Genomic DNA, 17,842 nt, shown 5'->3' with positions numbered 1-17,842 from the left:
CCCACATATAATAACTGTGAGTAGAGATGAAAATACAAACGCAGAGATGAAGTAGATTTAGCAAAGTGAGGCCCAACTTACTGAACAGACCGAAGATAGGAAAGATAACTTTGCGGTCAACACAAAACCCTACAAAAAACCACGCAGAGGGGCAAAAAGACCCTCCGCACCGACTAACGGTACGGAGGTGCTCCCTCTGCGTCCCAGAGCTTCCAGCAAGCAAGAAAAACCAATTAAGCAAGCTGGACAGAAAAAATAGCAAAACAAAAATAACACAAGCAAAACTTAGCTTATGCAGAGCAGACGGCCACAGGAACGATCCAGGAGGAAGCAAGACCAATACTAGAACATTGACTGGAGGCCAGGAGCAAAGCACTAGGTGGAGTTAAATAGAGCAGCACCTAACGACTTCACCACATCACCTGAGGAAGGAAACTCAGAAGCCGCAGTACCACTCGTGACCACAGGAGGGAGCTCTGCCACAGAATTCACAACACTTCTCCTGGGACAATGTTAAATTGTCCACCACATGAGTCCAAATCTGCTGCAACCTATCCACCACAGTATCCACACCAGGACAGTCCGAAGAGTCAACCTGCCCTGAAGAGAAACGAGGATGGAAACCAGAATTGCAGAAAAACGGTGAAACCAAAGTAGCCGAGCTGGCCCGATTATTAAGGGCGAACTCAGCCAAAGGCAAAAAGGACACCCAATCATCCTGATCAGCAGAAACAAAGCATCTCAGATATGTTTCCAAAGTCTGATTAGTTCGTTCGGTTTGGCCATTTGTCTGAGGATGGAAAGCTGAGGAAAAAGACAAATCAATGCCCATCCTAGCACAAAAGGCACGCCAAAACCTCGAAACAAACTGGGAACCTCTGTCCGAAACGATGTTCTCCGGAATGCCATGTAAACAAACCACATGCTGGAAAAACAATGGCACCAAATCAGAGGAGGAAGGCAATTTAGACAAGGGTACCAAATGGACCATCTTAGAGAAGCGATCACAAACCACCCAAATGACCGACATCTTTTGAGAGACAGGGAGATCCGAAATAAAATCCATAGAGATATGCGTCCAGGGCCTCTTCGGGACCGGCAAGGGCAAAAGCAACCCACTGGCACGAGAACAGCAGGGCTTAGCCCGAGCACAAGTCCCACAGGACTGCACAAAAGAACGCACATCCCGCGACAAAGACGGCCACCAAAAGGATCTAGCCACCAAATCTCTGGTACCAAAGATTCCAGGATGACCAGCCAACACCGAACAATGAACCTCAGAGATAACTACTAGTCCATTTATCAGGGACAAACAGTTTCTCCGCTGGGCAACGGTCAGGTCTATCAGCCTGAAATTTTTGCAGAACCCGCCGCAAATCAGGGGAGATGGCAGACAAAATTACCCCCTCTTTGAGAATACCCGCCGGCTCAGGAACACCCGGAGAGTCGGGCACAAAACTCCTTGACAGGGCATCAGCCTTCACATTCTTAGAGCCTGGAAGGTACGAAACCACAAAATCAAAGCGGGAGAAAAATAGTGACCAACGAGCCTGTCTAGGATTCAACCGTTTGGCAGACTCGAGATAAGTCAAATTCTTGTGATCCGTCAAGACCACCACGCGATGCTTGGCTCCTTCAAGCCAATGACACCACTCCTCGAATGCCCACTTCATGGCCAACAACTCTCGATTGCCAACATCATAATTGCGCTCAGCAGGCGAAAACTTTCTAGAAAAGAAGGCACATGGTTTCATCACCGAGCCATCAGAACTTCTTTGCGAAAAAACAGCCCCTGCTCCAATCTCAGAAGCATCAACCTCGACCTGAAACGGGAGTGAAACATCTGGCTGGCACAACACAGGGGCAGAAGAAAAACGACGCTTCAACTCCTGAAAAGCTTCCACAGCCGCAGAAGACCAATTGACCACATCAGCACCTTTCTTGGTCAAATCAGTCAACGGTTTAGCAACACTAGAAAAATTACTGATGAAGCGACGATAAAAATTAGCAAAGCCCAGGAACTTTTGCAGACTCTTCACAGATGTCGGCTGAGTCCAATCATAAATGGCCTGGACTTTAACAGGGTTCATCTCGATAGTAGAAGGGGAAAAAATGAAACCCAAAAATGAAACCTTCTGAACTCCAAAGAGACACTTTGACCCCTTCACAAACAAAGAATTCGCACGAAGGACCTGGAACACCATTCTGACCTGCTTCACGTGAGACTCCCAATCATCCGAAAAGACCAAAATATCATCCAAATATACAATCAGGAATTTATCCAAGTACTCTCGGAAGATGTCATGCATAAAGGACTGAAATACTGATGGAGCATTGGAAAGCCCGAATGGCATAAACAGGTACTCAAAATGGCCCTCGGGTGTATTAAATGCTGTTTTCCATTCATCGCCCTGTTTAATACGCACAAGATTATACGCACCACGAAGATCTATCTTGGTGAACCAACAAGCCCCCTTAATCCGAGTAAATAAATCAGACAGCAGCGGCAAAGGATACTGAAATTTGACTGTGATCTTATTAAGAAGGCGGTAATCAATACAAGGTCTCAAAGAACCATCCTTCTTGGCCACAAAAAAGAACCCTGCTCCCAATGGTGACGATGACAGGCGAATATGACCCTTCTCCAAGGATTCCTTTACATAACTCCGCATAGCTGCGTGCTCTGGCACAGATAAATTGAACAGTCGGCCCTTAGGAAACTTACTACCAGGAATCAAATTGATAGCACAATCGCAATCCCTATGATGAGGTAGGGCACTGGATTTGGGCTCATCAAATACATCCCTGTAATCCGACAAAAACTCCGGGACTTCAGAAGGGGTGGATGACGAAATAGACAAAAATGGAACATCACCATGTACCCCCTGACAACCCCAGCTGGACACAGACATTGATTTCCAATCCAATACTGGATTATGGACCTGTAGCCATGGCAACCCCAAAACGACCACATCATGCAGATTATGCAACACCAAAAAGCGAATATCCTCCTGATGTGCAGGAGCCACGCACATGGTCAATTGGGTCCAGTACTGAGGCTAATTCTTGGCCAAAGGCGTAGCATCAATTCCTCTCAATGGAATAGGATACTGCAAGGGCTCCAAGAAAAAACCACAGCGCCTGGCAAACTCCAAGTCCATCAAATTCAGGGCAGCGCCTGAATCCACAAATGCCATAACAGAATAGGATGACAAAGAGCAAATCAGAGTAACGGACAAAAGAAATTTCGACTGTACCGTACCAATGGTGGCAGACCTAGCGAAACGCTTAGTGCGCTTAGGACAATCGGAGATAGCATGAGTGGAATCACCACAGTAAAAACACAGCCCATTCAGACGTCTGTGTTCTTGCCGTTCAGCTCTGGTCAAAGTCCTATCACATTGCATAGGCTCAGGTCTATGCTCAGATAATACCGCCAAATGGTGCACAGCTTTACGCTCACGCAGGCATCAATCGATCTGAACGGCCAAAGACATAGACTCATTCAGACCAGCAGTCATGGGAAATCCCACCATGACATCCTTAAGGGCTTCAGAGAGACCCTTTCTGAAAATTGCTGCCAGGGCACATTCATTCCACTGAGTGAGTACAGACCACTTCCTAAACTTCTGACAATATATCTCTAACTCATCCTGACCCTGACACAGAGCCAGCAAGATTTTCTCTGCCTGATCCACAGAATTTGGTTCATCATAAAGCAATCTGAGCGCCAGAAAAAACGCATCAACATCACGCAATGCCGGATCTCCTGGCGCAAGGGAAAATGCCCAGTCTTGAGGGTCGCCCCGTAACAAAGAAATAATGATTTTCACTTGTTGAACAGGGTCACCTGAGGAGCGAGGTTTCAAAGCAAGAAACAATTTACAATTATTTTTGAAATTCAGAAACTTAGATCTATCCCCAAAAAACAAATCAGGAATTGGAATCCTAGGCTCTAACATCGGATTCTGAACCACAAAATCTTGAATGTTTTGTACCCTTGCAGTGAGATTATTCACACAAGAGGACAGACCTTGAATGTCCATATCTACACCTGTATCCTGAACCAACCAGAGGTAAAGGGGAAAAGAGAGACAAAACACACTGCAAAGAAAAAAAAATGGTCTCAGAACTTCTCCTCTATTGAGATGCATTAATACTTTGAGCCACCTGTACTGTTATGACCTGGTGGTAAGGACAATAATGGACCTGGTGGTTAAGAGCACACGGAATGACCTGATAGTTACAAATAATATAGGACGAGCTCTGAGACGTGGGAACTATGCTGACTGCAATCCCTAATCCTATCACACACACTAGAAATAGCCGTGGATTGCTCCTAACGCTCCCTATGCAACTCGGCACAGCCTATGGAACTAGCTAGCCCTGAAGATAGAAAAATAAAGCCTACCTTGCCTCAGAGAAATTCCCCAAAGGAAAAGGCAGCCCCCCACATATAATGACTGTGAGTAAAGATGAAAATACAAACACAAAGATGAAATAGATTTAGCAAAGTGAGGCCCGACTTACTGAACAGACTGAGGATAGAAAAGGTAACTTTGCGGTCAGCACAAAAAAACTACAAAAAGACCACGCAGAGGGCACAAAAGACCCTCCGCACCGACTCACGGTGCGGAGGCGCTCCCTCTGCGTTCCAGAGCTTCCAGCAAGCAAGACAAAAATCAAAATAGCAAGCTGGACAGAAAAATAGCAAACAAAGAAAAACAAGCAGGAACTTAGCTTCTGCTGGGAAGACAGGTCACAAGAACGATCCAGGAGAGAACTAGACCAATACTGGAACATTGACAGGTGGCATGGAGCAATGACCTAAGTGGAGTTAAATAGAGCAGCCAGCTAACGAAATAACCTCGTCACCTGTGGAAGGAAACTCAGAAGCCGCAGCCGAAGTACCATTCATGACCACAGGAGGGAGCTTGACAACAGAATTCACAACAAGTCCCTTATTTATTCTCTGCTCTCCTTGGTACTCAATCTGTAATTTTAAAATTTTATGATCGGAAAATAAATTAGACATAAGATCAAACGTTACCGGCTTAAAATCCATAGATAAAAACATAAAATCGATCCTGGAGGCCACTCCCCGACCAGACCATGTAAAACCTGGGTCCGTCGGCGAAAGCGACCTCCAGGCATCGCACAACTTAAAATCAGCCTGGATGTTTTTGAGCATATAACAAGATTTATCCAGTTTACAGAGCGGGTCTCCCCCATCTCGGCGCTCGTTCACATGGAGGCAATTAAAGTCCCCACCTATCAGGAGAGGAGAAGACCCAACACAAAACACAGGCAATAACTCAAATAACTGGATACGCTCCTGCTTATAAGGAGACGCATACACATTAATTATTCGGAAGTTGAAGCCATTTATGTGTGCATGCACTAATATTGCCCTGCCTGGCTCAATCTCCGTAACAGAAGAAATGACAATATTGTTACCACGACAGAGCAAACCTACTCCAGCAGCTTTGCTTATATTTGAGCCAGACCATACTGACGGGCCCAACTTCCAGTCCTTTTTTAACTCTTCATATCGTAGTGCATGCTGTAGGCCACACTCCTGCAATAGACATATATCAAAATCTACTGTCTCTAAATACTGAAAAAGAGCAGCCCTGCGGACAGGACTCTTTGAAGACCTCACGTTTAGTGAGACACATCTTATAGATGGCATGTAAATCACGGTGGGAGAGTAGCATCCGTAATCATATCGTCCTCTTCTGGATTTTGACCCACAACCTCCTCCAGGATTCCGGGTGACGGGGAGTCAAAAGAAATTATATTACAAGGGTCCGAGGACGAGACTGGGTACACCGTCTTTCCCAACCATATTTCTCCTTCTTCGAAAGTGACATCAGGCGACTCTGGATTGACCTCTGGGATAACCTCTGCCCGAATCTTCTTCCCGCTAGGCTCAAGCAGGTCACTAACACAATCCTCTTCAGCCACTGCAACGTGACCTCTCTCCTCCACGACACCACCTAGAAAAAAACACACTGTGTTCTGCTGGCTCGACTCCCGAGGAATGTCTGGGGCCTTTGCAGCAGGGCCCCCCAGCGCCAACATACTGGGGGCACCCTGCTCCAACCCAACAGACTCATGAACATGGCCAGGGGTTTTGGCCTCTGCTGCAAGAGCGGCAGGACCCCCTGGTCTCGACTCCCGAACCTCCGACTCCACAGCCTGCTCATCAGAAGGGGCTAAAAGACGAACAGGCAAACCATGAGAGGAGGTACTGGGGTCTTGGGCTCTCCCAGCCCCCACAGAGGACCCAGCAGCCTCTGCATAAGTCGAGTTTCCTCTGCTGCACAGGGGGAATCTCGATCCGTCTCCGCTGCGGTCTCCCATTCTCCTCCAGCCGCAGTGGAGCCTGCTCAGCAGGGACGTCGATCCCAGCGTCTCGCTCAGTCTGACTCTGTGAGAAGAGTTACTGCTGCTTCTCCAGCTTCTGCCTTTAAAGCCAATACTGGTCAGCAGCGAGTGGACTTCTCTGGGACTAAGTCCTTGTCTGCGCACACTGAGCATGCCCAGGGCAAGATCTCCCGTTGGAGATCGAGGGTCATGTGCTCAGACTCTGCAGCGCATTCTATTGGTCCTCTTGGCAGGTCTTGGAAGGGCAAAGTTTCTGTGGCCGCTTCCTGTCCTGCAGCTATATAAACTGCGCATGACCGCACGGCCATGCGCTAGTGTACAACTTTATACGTGTGTTTGTTGTGAGTGCAAGTCGTCCTTTAAATACCCCTACCCTACTGTATGATTGTTCGCGTATGGTGTATGGCTGCTATCTAGCGCCCGACTTAACACTCAACGTGTCACACACGTGTCAGCGTCCTCTGCTGTGACCGCCAGTGCGGCGCCACGCGCCTGTGTGCGCTTCCTGACCCATGTCTGGGTACTTAGTGGTGCCTGCCAGCACGGCACAGTTTGCACTTCGGTGCCTCTATTGTATATACTTTTCACACCCAGTTGTGGTGTAGTGCCAGCAAGGGTCTAATCGGACTACTATCCCTGTTGGGGTCTAGTTCGCTGACCACTTGCTCGCGCTCTATGTGCGGTACCGCGATCCTGTGACGTAACAGGATCGCTTTCTTCACGCTGGGTGAGGTTTAACTAACGCGTGTATACTTATGAGTACCGCCATATTGTCTGTCATGTCCTAGCAGCAGGTTTCACCTGCACGGTGGACCCCGGACTGCGAACGCATCCATTACATCTCTCTTGGTGCGTTCCGCCAGTCCTAACATTACACTAGCACCAGGGTCTGGCTAGTGATGACAGACATACAGCAATCTCTGCGGCATATCCAGCAGCTGGAGGGTAGGTTGGCGGCTCTCGAGAGCGCGACCTCAGCTGTGGATGTTACTGCAGTAGCTGTACAGGTTGCCAGCGTGGCTGCAACTACTATGTCCATTGCCACCCCTGTTCCGACATTATCTCACCTCCCGCTGCCAGAAAAATTTTCTGGTGATAGCAAGTTTTGTAGGGGATTTGTGAGTCAGTGCTCTATTCATCTCGAGCTCCTGGCTACACGTTTTCCCACAGAGCGGGCTAAGGTGGGATTTATTTTGTCTCTATTGTCGGACAGGGCGTTGGAATGGGCTACGCCGCTGTGAGAGCGTGGCGATCATGTGGTGCAGAGTGCTCCGCTGTTTCTGAGCGCTCTGAAACAGGTCTTTTTAGGACCTCAAGTCACCCATGATACTGCGCTCCAATTGCTGGCATTAACTCAGGGTGAGTCCTTGGTCAGTCATTTTGCCGTCCAATTCCGCACCTTAGCATCTGAGCTGGATTGGTCGGATAAAGCTCTTATCCCCATATTTTGGAGGGGCTTGGCTGACCACGTAAAGGATGCTCTGGCCACTAGGGAGATTCCTGCCACACTGGAGGAGTTAATAACTGTCTCCACTCGAATTGACCTCCGTTTTAACGAGCGGAGGTTAGAGCGAGCCCAGTGTAGGCAGAGGTTTCGGCTGGCTCCTACTTTTGCCAAACCTCTTGAATTTCCAGTCCTGGTTCCTGAGTCACATGAGGCCAGGGAGGTGTCACAAGCAGGATCTAAGTCCCGGACCGCTTGTGCACTCAGGGTCTGTCATGTTTGCCAGCAGTCAGGACATCTAGCCACCAGATGTCCTCAGTGGTCGAGGAAACGTCAGCGTCTAGTGGTAGTTGGTGGAGGTACACTAGACACGGCGACGTTTGCCTCTAAGTTGTCCTTTAAGGGGACAATTACTATTGGCTCATTTTCCCACTCGGTAGAGCTCTGCGTGGATTCTGGGGCGGAGGGCAACTTTATGTCTTCTGCCTTCGCCCAACGTCACGCAATACCCTTGGTTATGCTTGCTCAACCAGTAACGGTGCGAGTGGTGAATGGGTCGACATTGCCCTCACAGATAACACACCAGACCATCCCTTTTACTCTGTCCATGTCGCCATCTCATCAGGAGATAATTTCTCTGCTCGTCATTCCGGAAGGAATTGATGAGATCCTGTTGGGAATACCTTGGCTACGGTACCACTCTCCTCATATCGAGTGGTCCTCAGGCAGAATTCTGGGTTGGGGTGAATCTTGTGGGGGTAGGTGTCAGAGGGAGTGCGTTCAGGTTGCTACTACTGAGGTATCCGCAGATCTATCCTCTCTCCCCAAGCAGTATTGGTCATATGCAGACGTATTCTCCAAAAAGGCGGCGGAGACCCTTCCGCCCCATCGCCCCTATGACTGTCCTATTGACCTCTTGCCTGGTGCTGAGCCTCCCCGGGGTCGAGTCTATCCGCTATCTCTCCCAGAGACGGAGGCAATGTCACAGTACATACAGGAAAATCTGGCAAGAGGGTTCATCAGGAAGTCAGTGTCACCTGCTGGGGCAGGATTCTTCTTCGTGCAGAAGAAGAGTGGGGAATTGCGTCCATGCATAGACTACAGGGGTCTTAACGCCATCACCGTTAAGAATAAATACCCTTTGCCTTTGATATCTGAACTGTTCGATAGGCTTCGGGAGCAAGGGTATTTACTAAATTAGATCTGCGGGGTGCTTACAACCTGATTCGCATCCGTGAGGGGGACGAATGGAAGACGGCTTTTAACACCAGGGATGGGCACTATGAATATCTGGTGATGCCCTTTGGGCTCTGTAATGCCCCAGCCGTTTTCCAAGACTTTGTGAACGATATCTTCCGGGATATGCTTTCCACCTCGGTCGTAGTCTATCTGGATGATATTCTCATCTACTCTCCAGATATTGACTTCCACCGGAGAGATGTTTACAAAGTCTTCGACCTCCTACGGGCAAACTCCCTCTATGCCAAGTTGGAGAAGTGCATGTTTGAGCAGGAGTCCTTACCTTTCCTAGGCTACATCATCTCAGCCCAGGGATTGGCTATGAATCCTGCCAAACTACAGGCTGTGATGGACTGGCAGGAACCTCATTCTCTTAAAGCGGTGCAGCGCTTTATGGGGTTCATCAATTATTATCGCCAGTTCATCCCGCATTTCTCAACTTTGGTAGCTCCCTTGGTTGCCCTCACCAAGAAGGGGGCAAATCCTAAATTGTGGTCTGAGGAGGTCTCCAAGGCCTTTATCTCTATAAAGTCACACTTTGCTAGCGCTCCCATACTTCATCGCCCCGATGTTGATAAGCCATTTATCATGGAGGTGGATGCCTCTTCTGTTGGTGCTGGAGCAGTCCTCTTCCAAAAGGATGCTCAAGGTCGGAAGCATCCTTGCTTCTTTTTCTCCAAGACCTTCGCACCAGCAGAGAGGAATTATTCCATCGGGGACAGGGAGTTGCTAGCCATGAAGTTGGCTTTCTCGGAGTGGAGACATCTCTTGGAGGGAGCACGTTTTCCCTTCCAAGTCTTCACAGATCACAAAAATTTGGTGTATCTGCAGACAGCTCAGCGGTTGAATTCTCGCCAGGCCAGATGGTCCTTGTTCTTCTCCCGGTTTCATTTCACCCTCCATTTCCTTTCTGGGGAGAAGAACATTCGGGTCGATGCTCTCTCTCGCTCCGTTGTGTCATCTGCGGAGGAGGAGGAGGAGCCTCGGCTTATTGTCCCCACCAAGAGTTTGAGAACCGTGGCCCCGGTTTCACTGGAGTCTGTGCCCCCGGGCAAGACTTTTGTTCCATCTAGTTTGCGGCCGGAGGTTCTCTCTTGGGCGCACTCGTCCAGGGTGGGTGGACATTTTGGTACTAAAAGGACATCTGAGTTACTGGCGAGGACATACTGGTGGCCGCATATGGCTCGTGATGTCGCGGAGTACGTTCGGGCGTGTGTCTCTTGCGCCAGGAACAAGACTCCTCGGCAACGGCCAGCTGGTTTGCTTTACCCTCTGCCCGTGGCTGACAGGCCCTGGGAGATGGTCGGGATGGACTTTGTGGTGGGCTTACCCAAGTCTCGTAATTGCACCATTATCTGGGTGATCACCGACCATTTCTCCAAAATGGTGCATTTGGTGCCTCTTCCACGGCTACCATCTGCACGGGCGTTGGCTGTCTTGTTTATCAAGCATATCTTTCGCTTACACGGTATGCCAGACAAAATTGTTAGTGACCGGGGTCCCCAGTTTGCGTCTCGATTCTGGAGGGAGCTATGTCGTTTACTCAGTATTGAGTTAAATCTCTCTTCGGCATATCATCCCGAGACGAATGGGTTGGTAGAAAGGGCCAACCAGACCTTGGTCACATATCTGCGACATTTTGTTTCTGCCAGACAGGATGACTGGGCATCCTTGCTACCGTGGGCAGAGTTTGCACTTAACAATGCCGTAGCCGACTCCACCGGTCAGACTCCATTCCTCTTAAATTACGGCCAGCATCCGCGTGTTCCTGTGCCCATGCCTGTGTCTTCCGCTGATCCCAGGGTGGCAGACTGGGCTGTGGAGGCACGGGACATTTGGGATCGCACGCAGGATGCCATTCGGGCCTCCAAGGAGAGAATGAGGTCCTCCGCCGATGTTCATCGGCGCCCTGCTCCGACTTTTGTCCCTGGCGACTTGGTGTGGCTCTCCGCCCGTAACATCAGGCTGCGAGTTGAGTCCACTAAGTTTGCTCCTCGCTACTTGGGTCCCTTCAAGGTTCTCGAACAGGTTAATCCTGTGGTCTACCGCCTGGCTCTTCCTCCACGCTTGGGTATCACCGACACCTTTCATGTGTCCCTCTTGAAACCCGTATACATGTCCCGGTTTTCCGAGTCATCTGCCGGGACATCGGGTTCGTCTACGGACGATTACGAGGTGAACGCTATTTTGGGGTGTAAGGTGGTACGCGGCAAAAAGTTCTATCTGGTGGATTGGAAGGGTTATGGTCCAGAGAACAGGTCATGGGAGCCTGCTGAAAACATTCGGGCCCCACAGCTCATTGCTGCCTTCGAACGTAGCGAGGCCCAAGGAGGGGGGGCCCTAGGAGGGGGGTAATGTTAGGAGTCAAGTTTCCTCTGCTGCACAGGGGGAATCTCGATCCGTCTCCGCTGCGGTCTCCCATTCTCCTCCAGCCGCAGTGGAGCCTGCTCAGCAGGGACGTCGATCCCAGCGTCTCGCTCAGTCTGACTCTGTGAGAAGAGTTACTGCTGCTTCTCCAGCTTCTGCCTTTAAAGCCAATACTGGTCAGCAGTGAGTGGACTTCTCTGGGACTAAGTCCTTGTCTGCGCACACTGAGCATGCCCAGGGCAAGATCTCCCGTTGGAGATCGAGGGTCATGTGCTCAGACTCTGCAGCGCATTCTATTGGTCCTCTTGGCAGGTCTTGGAAGGGCAAAGTTTCTGTGGCCGCTTCCTGTCCTGCAGCTATATAAACTGCGCATGACCGCACGGCCATGCGCTAGTGTACAACTTTATACGTGTGTTTGTTGTGAGTGCAAGTCGTCCTTTAAATACCCCTACCCTACTGTATGATTGTTCGCGTATGGTGTATGGCTGCTATCTAGCGCCCGACTTAACACTCAACGTGTCACACACGTGTCAGCGTCCTCTGCTGTAACCGCCAGTGCGGCGCCACGCGCCTGTGTGCGCTTCCTGACCCATGTCTGGGTACTTAGTGGTGCCTGCCAGCACGGCACAGTTTGCACTTCGGTGCCTCTATTGTATATACTTTTCACACCCAGTTGTGGTGTAGTGCCAGCAAGGGTCTAATCGGACTACTATCCCTGTTGGGGTCTAGTTCGCTGACCACTTGCTCGCGCTCTATGTGCGGTACCGCGATCCTGTGACGCAACAGGATCGCTTTCTTCATGCTGGGTGAGGTTTAACCCACGCGTGTATACTTATGAGTACCGCCATATCGTCTGTCATGTCCTAGCAGCAGGTTTCACCTGCACGGTGGACCCCGGACTGCGAACGCATCCATTACATCTCTCTTGGTGCGTTCCGCCAGTCCTAACAAAGTCTTTGTTCTATTGGGGCAGTTCCGGAACACATGTCCATTATCACCACAGAGATTGCATCTTCGGCCCAAAAGGACAGTCCTTCATTTGGTGCCCATAATTACTACAATTATTGCAGCGGTCCACCTTTCTGTCCTTGCAGGATGCCTGCGTATGTCCCATCTTTCCACAGTTCCTGCATGACATTGGCATTCCAGGATAGAACAAATACCCCCTGCTCTTACCAATAGCGAAAGTTGATGGGGGGTGTAACATTCCTCCGAAACCATTAGGGTCTCTCTTCAGGCGAACTAAGAACCTCCTTTTCCCACACCAGAAACCAACTCCGTTCATCACTTCTCCTTGGTATCGTAGCTCATCACAGTACCGCTTTAAGTAGGTGGCGATGTCATCTACGTCCACATAAGGATTGGGGAAGTGAACCACCACAGGGATTTCATCATAGGCAAATAGGAGACAAAAGGTTAGGTCAGCAAGCTCATCCATGTAAGAGTTCTCATTTACCTTTTGCACCAGTTGTTGACAGCATCCCTGGGTCTTAAAGGTGATGGTGTAGGTTCCTTTAAATTCATTGTCTTGGAAACAGAAGATGTCACTCCTCTCAAACTCCAAGACTCCAAGAAAAGATCTTATGGCAGATGAAAGACAGGTTCTTCTTCTTCCGAGCACTTTCACTGACTTCAATCCTCACGGTATTCTTCATCCGGGATTCCCCCGATGCATAGGATAGCAAAGCCGGCATCCTTCACAAGGAAAACCACACCGACTGTAAGAAAAGGCATAAACCTTTAGGGGATCCCTTCTTGTTGCCCACGGACTAATCCTCTCTCCCAATAGCAGCAGGGGGGTGAAGTCCCTCCGAAGAGGAACGATCCCCCCAGGCCAAGAGAGAGGGTACCAAGGGCACCTAACTCGACCAGATCGCACAGGTAAACCTTTTTTTTTTTTTTTTTCCTCAGATGGGAAGTTCCACAGTCAGGTAACCACAACTATATGGAACTCAACTCCCAAAACAGCGTGCCACATACTCAACGTAACCGCTATTCCCATCATCATTGGAAAACACAACAAAATGTATTGTTAACAACCAAAAACATTCTCAAGATACATTAACAAAATGTTTCCACTTTTTAGTTTTCCAAATTCCCTCTGCATCCACCTCCCCCCTCCTCCTCTGATCACACACAAAGCAAAAATACAATTTTCCCAAAATGATTCTTATACAATTTTTAACCTCAATATCCTTCCTTTTAAACACATACATATTCCTCACATCCCACAATACCTCTTTTATACATGACATCATCAAACACAATACTCTCTCCTTTTCCCCACACATACCCAATCCAAACATAAAAAGCTCAAAAGACAACAGATTCACCTCACACAGCTCCTTACACAACAGACCCAGACCTGCAATCACACTTCTAGCATACTGACAATTCCAAAACAAATGCACCACACTTTCACTCCCACCACATCCACTCCTCGGACACTTCTCACTCCTCACCAAACCCCGATTTTTCAGAAACTCCCTCTCCGGCAACACCCCAGGCAATGACTGCCATACAATCTCACTCTGCCTATTTGTCATACCATTCATACGTACCTTCTTCCATACTTTCTGCACATCATCCCCTCTTACCAATTTAAGATCTGGCAAGGACAACCTATGAGCTCGTCCAACAATAATGTCACATTCCATCTCTCTACACTCAATCATCTTATATACAGCTCTCTTCTTTTCTAACAATCTCACATCCACATCACACAGTTCATACTTCACTAAAAATTTGTACACCCACACATACCACACAGGAACCTCAAAAGCCACTGGGCTCCTAAGATCTCTTTCACGCCATTTCAAACGAAACAAGAAATTTCCAAACAAAAACCTGCACATACATGCATACTTCCCATCCATCCTAATCATGCCTAGTACAAACACCATAATATTCACGCCGAAAAATACATTCAAATTTGGGAAACCCAGTCCCCCCTTATCCAAACTCTTCATAACAATCTCTCTCCTTGCACGCTCCATACATGAACCCCAAAAAAAGACAAACAAAACCCTATTTAATCTTCTAATACACATGTAGCTTGGTGGAAAAACCATCGCAACATACAAAAAAATAGGTAACACAACACTCTTAATAACTAAAATTTTACCAAAAAACGTTAGATCCCTCAAACTCAAAAAATTTAACTTGCGCTCCACCCTCTCCCTCACATCCACCCAGCTTTCCTCTCCATCCAATTTCTCTGAAAATTTCACACCCAAAACCTTTATCGGTCCACTCACCACATTCACTCCAGCATCATCGCTCAGACTCCTCCCCCCAAAATTCTTACACTCACTCTTCTCCCAATTCACTTTAAAAGCAGATGCTCCACAAAAAATAGAAACCAACAACTTCACACGCCGTACCGAACACTCTGAATCACACAGCACACACACATCATCCATATAGCCACTCATCTTCCACTCTCTCCCCCCACCCCCCGGTACTTGCACACCCCGAATCACCTTATCTTTTCTTAACAGACATAACAAAGGCTCAATTGTGCAAATAAATATGATAGGGGACAAAGGACACCCCTGCCGAACACTCGAAAATACATTTACTCTCCTCCCCATATTTCCATTCAACAACACACAACTATAAATGTTCTTATACAAACTTCTCACTGTCTCAACAAACTCAGAAGGAAAACCCATCTTCACCAACACACTAAACAAAAAACCATGCGCCAACCTATCATACGCCTTCTCAAAATCCAAACTCAACACATACACCTCCTTCTTACGATTCATGCCCATGTCCCACAAACAATCTCTCAACATACACAAACTTCCATGTATTCGTCTTCCAGGCACCGCACAACATTGCTCCTCACCCACCACACTCCCAACCACGCCACGCATCCTGTTAGCCAAAAGTTTTGCATAAATCTTATAATCACAATTTAGCAATGTGATCGGCCTCCAATTTTTTAGATTTTTCAAATCACCTTTTTTTGGCAATAACACAACCACCCTTGCATTTATACCATTTGCCACCTCTGCATTCGCCCACATATACTTACATACATCCACAAAATCCTTCCCAATCACATCACACGATAAAATTCCACCGGTAAACCATCCTCCCCCGGCGTTTTATTCAACGCCATACTACACACCACCTTCCATACTTCTTCCCCCGTCACATCACCCATCAAACTTTCCCTTTCTATCCTATTCTATCTATTTTCCAAAACACTCAGCACCTCACTCTCCAAAACTTCATCCCTCCATTTCACAGCATACAAATCATCATAAAACTTTGCCACTTCCTCACACAAGTCCGCACCACTCACTTCATTTCCATCCATCCCATTCAAAACACTCATACTCTGTCTCTTCCCAAAAACTTTTTTAAAGAAAAAACGCGAAGACTTCTCATTCTTCTCCAAATTCTCTCTCTTGGCCCTGTACACAATACTCCTCCCTCTTTCTAACAAAAAATCATTCACTTCTTTTTTCACTTTCACTAAATTATTATTATTATTATTATTATTTATTTATATAGCACCATTGATTCCATGGTGCTGTACATGAGAAGGGGTTACATACAAGTTACAAATATCACATACAGTAAACAAACTAACAATGACAGACTGATACAAAGGGACGAGGACCCTGCCCTTGCGGGCTTACATTCTACAGGATTATGGGGAAGGAGACAGTAGGTTGAGGGTTGCAGGAGCTCCGGTGTTGGTGAGGCGGTAGCTCCGGTGTTGGTGAGGCGGTAGCTCCGGTGTTGGTGAGGCGGTAGCTTCGATAGTGATGAGGCGGCAGCTCCGGTGTTGGGGAGGCGGTAGCTCCGGTGTTGGTGAGGCGGTAGCTCCGGTGTTGGTGAGGCGGTAGCTCCGGTGTTGGTGAGGCGGTAGCTCCGGTGTTGGTGAGGCGGTAGCTCCGGTGTTGGTGAGGCGGTAGCTCTGGTGTTGGTGAGGCGGTAGCTCCGGTGTTGGTGAGGCGGTAGCTTCATTGGTGATGAGGCAGCAGCGGTGTCAGTGCAGGCTGTAGGCTTTCCTGAAGAGATGAGTTTTCAGGTTCCGTCTGAAGGATCCGACTGTGGTTGATAGTCGGACGTGTTGGGGCAGAGAGTTCCAGAGGATGGGGGATATTCGGGAGAAGTCTTGGAGGCGATTGGATGAGGAGCGAATAAGTGTGGAGGAGAGAAGGAGGTCTTGGGAGGACCGGAGGTCACGTGAGGGAAGATATCGAGAGATTAGTTCAGAGATATATGGAGGAGACAGGTTGTGGATGGCTTTGTAGGTCAGTATTAGCAATTTGAACTGGATACGCTGAGGGAATGGGAGCCAGTGAAGAGATTTGCAGAGGGGGGAAGCGGAGGAGTAGCGAGGAGAGAGATGGATTAATCGGGCAGCAGAGTTAAGGATGGACTGGAGAGGTGCAAGGGTGTTAGCAGGGAGGCCACAGAAAAGGATGTTGCAGTAGTCAAGGCGGGAAATGATGAGGGCGTGCACAAGCATTTTAGTAGATTGGGGGTTGAGGAAAGGACGGATCCTGGAGATATTTTTGAGCTGGAGGCGACAGGAGGTGGAAAGAGCTTGGATGTGTGGTTTGAAGGACAGGGCAGAGTCGAAGGTTACTCCGAGGCAGCGGACTTCGGGTACAGGGGAAAGCATGATGTCATTGACTGCGATAGATAGGTCAAGTAAGGAAGATTTGTGGGATGGAGGAAAGATGATGAGTTCAGATTTGTCCACATTGAGTTTGAGGAAGCGAGAGGAGAAGAAGGAGGATATGGCTGATAGGCACTCTGGGATTCTGGACAGCAGAGCGGTGACGTCTGGGCCAGAGAGGTAGATCTGAGTGTCGTCAGCATAGAGGTGGTACTGGAATCCATGGGACTTTATGAGTTGTCCCAAGCCAAGTGTATAGATTGAGAAGAGTAGGGGTCCTAGAACAGAGCCTTGGGGGACTCCAACAGAGAGAGGGTGGGATGAGGAGGTAGTGTGGGAGTGGGAGACGCTGAATGTGCGGTTGGAAAGGTACGAGGCGATCCAGGAAAGGGCGAGGTCTTTGATGCCAAAGGAGGAGAGGATCTGTAGTAGGAGGCAGTGGTCAACTGTGTCGAAAGCAGAGGACAGGTCTAGAAGGAGGAGTACAGAGTATTGTCCAGTAGCTTTGGCGGTAAGTAGGTCGTTAGTGATTTTGGTCAGGGCAGTCTAAATCTTCACTCACATCCATCCCTCCGGCCCTCAACTTATACAACACACTCAATCTTGCATTTAAAAAAACAAACCTTTCTCTCTTTGCAGCCGCACACTTGTACCCGAGTTTTTTAAAAAAAACTCTTGGTTTTCCATTTAACCCAGTCCCACCATTCACACACATTTCTGAAATCACTCCTGCATCCACACCAATCTGCATAAAT

The sequence above is a fragment of the Ranitomeya imitator genome, chromosome 2 (assembly GCF_032444005.1).
Source record: "Ranitomeya imitator isolate aRanImi1 chromosome 2, aRanImi1.pri, whole genome shotgun sequence".
NCBI lineage: Eukaryota > Metazoa > Chordata > Amphibia > Anura > Dendrobatidae > Ranitomeya > Ranitomeya imitator.
The sequence above is the reverse complement of the archived record's forward strand: the minus strand, read 5'-3'. Positions refer to the sequence as shown.